The 2,500-nt window shown below is 33.1% G+C and overlaps 1 protein-coding gene across 1 annotated transcript in view; it reads right to left on the bottom strand.

Annotated features, from left to right (window-relative positions):
- Nucleotides 1-310, bottom strand: part of LOC137643628 (uncharacterized) — a 233,985-nt gene extending 233,675 nt beyond the window's left edge. Inside the window, 1 exon segment of the mRNA XM_068376348.1 lies at nt 1-310. This exon segment is cut by the window's left edge and continues 583 nt beyond it. The gene's annotated coding sequence lies outside the window, so the exon portion shown is untranslated.
- Between the last annotated feature and the right edge of the window lie 2,190 nt (nt 311-2,500).

The raw sequence follows: 2,500 nt of genomic DNA, 5'->3' as shown, positions 1-2,500 counted from the left end.
ATCGTACATCGGCCATCCAGTCAATGAGCGAACGCTATAGGCCAACAAATAATCAACCGTTTACATTTCCAATTCCATTCCACTCTCTCGTAGCTCTCCACGGAAGCCATATCTCATCTGGCCCGGTCCGTAGAGTATAAGGCTGGCATTTGCAATTCCGTTCAGGGGTTTTCTGTAGAGAGTTTCACACCAGGAGGAAGTCCAAGGCTAACTTTTTCTTTCTGGGCGAAAAAAAAATTATGCTTTTCTTATTTTAAATAAAAATCTATTCATCATTCTTTAAAATGATGTTTTCACCTTTCTAAAATATCGGTATCTGAAAATTGATATTAGAAAATTATGTATTGGATCAATTAAATATCTAAATGACGATTTAATTGCGCAGATGGTTGAGCTTAAAAATGGGTGTTTTATAATTAATTAGCAGAATTAACAAATTTGTTTTACTTGTGATTTTACCATTACTTTTATAATAGTCATTGCTACTACTACAAGTAGTTGCTGTTGTTGTAATCTAAAATAAACATAGCGAAAATTGTTTGTATATATTTTCTAAATGTTACTAATCGAATCGATATACAATGAGATCTCGATGACACGTTTGGGACAAAACTGAATATTCGTTATTCTGTAATAAATATTTCCACCTTTCTTTCTAATAATACTAAAAATCACTAACTAAAAAACGAAGACAAATCTTATCAATGAATGATCGCCGTAAAAAATAAATAAAAAAAAAAAAACAATTGGAGAACTATTGAAAGGTTCCGAGCTAATAAAGGCGGAGAGCATTTCTGTTAATGGCCGTTGGAACAAAGGTCTTTGAAGCCGTCAAAATAGAGGCCTTTGGTAAACTTCAAAGCAAGTTCTTCATTGGCCACTATAGTAAAAGCTTTTAATGGGCATCCAAATGAAGGTTGCAATGGTCATCAAAACTAAAGGCATTTTAAGGTTATCAATATATAATTCAGTGACTATAAAAAAGGTTATCAAAAACCATCAAAATAAGGTACATAATGACCATCAAAAATAAAGGTTTCCAGATGCCATCAATAGACGGATATTAATGGAAGTATAATCTTAGTAAAAAAAAAAAAAAAAAAAAAAAAAAAAAAAAAAAAAAAACCTTCGAAGACAATCAGAACATGAAATTTAATAGCCTTCAAAGTCAAAGGCATTTTGTAGTCACTAAAAGAAATTTCCATTAGCTAAAACTAATTTACTATTTGTTAGAAAAGGGCATATAAAGGCCACCTAAACATATGCATTCATTGGCTATGAAAACAAGTCTTATGAACGAAAGAATTTATCTGACTCCATCATTCTACATTTTCCTTTACCTCATCTCCACTTGGCGCTAATCATCTCATCTCACTCGACTGTCTAACTTGATCTATTCAGTTCTGATCGGTGAAAAAAATGGTAGCCATAAAGTGTCTATAACAATTCCCCTATAAAATAAAGAGCAACGTGTCTGACTCCTGAATATATATATATATATATATATATATATATATATATATATATATATATATATATATATCTTGTTACGCTCAGCGGCATTGCCAGACATTTTCTCCCCATACCAGTGGTACGGGAAGAGAAAGTAGTCATACCCTGGTTAGAGGTGTTACCCCAGCAGGTGCACTGGAAAATCACAATCTCTTACAAATTGCCGAAACTGCATATTTCTTAAGAAAGGGTGTTGAATCTGTGTATTTGTGCGTGTGTTCATATCTATCTAAACATTTTTGACGGTTCGGGTACACTAGTCATTTTCAACCTAGTCTTATTGTCTAAAAATCGTACATGACTTGGAAATCCCAATTAAATGTAGACCGAAGATTAAATATTATCATCCATAATTCCAGTTGAATCTAACCAGAACATTAAGAAACGGCAGTAGTAGATTATGGAATTAGAATCTCAGTTGTTATTACTAAATACATTATCACTAAACAAAAAGACAAATTTTCTAGATGAATCAGTAACTAACCTTAAAAGAATTAATAGCTTGAAAACAAATAAAAACGATAATAGGAATTGGAACAAGAATAAAATTGCTATCATAAAAATAAGCAACAATAACGATAGTAATCTCACAAGCACACCTTCGCCCGCTTAAATCCCATAACCATCTCGGCCCAGCTTCCTTCGTGATAAATCTCACACATTCCGGACTCGAAAGGATTTATTAAAATGATACTCGCGGTCGCTGACGTCTTTTGAATATCGCGCGAAGAAAGCAACTACCATAACAGACTGAATATTATGTAAAAGCTAGCGCCCGGGGAGAATGCTTTTTTTTTCTTCTTCTTCTTCTTTTTTGGTACGTATGTAAAGAACTATTATTGCTGTCTTCACCGGCAGAGGAATTCGGAGAGGAGTTTGCGGATATTCGTTGCAATTCTTTTCTTTCCGGATTAACGATATTGACAGTTTTATTTACAAAGAGTTGTCGTGAAATATTTTATGCTAAGAGCGGTTAATTTCATTCCTT

Source organism: Palaemon carinicauda, chromosome 7, assembly GCF_036898095.1.
Source record: "Palaemon carinicauda isolate YSFRI2023 chromosome 7, ASM3689809v2, whole genome shotgun sequence".
NCBI classification, from domain to species: domain Eukaryota; kingdom Metazoa; phylum Arthropoda; class Malacostraca; order Decapoda; family Palaemonidae; genus Palaemon; species Palaemon carinicauda.
Note: the sequence above shows the minus strand (reverse complement) of the source record. Positions and strands in the feature narration are given on the sequence as shown.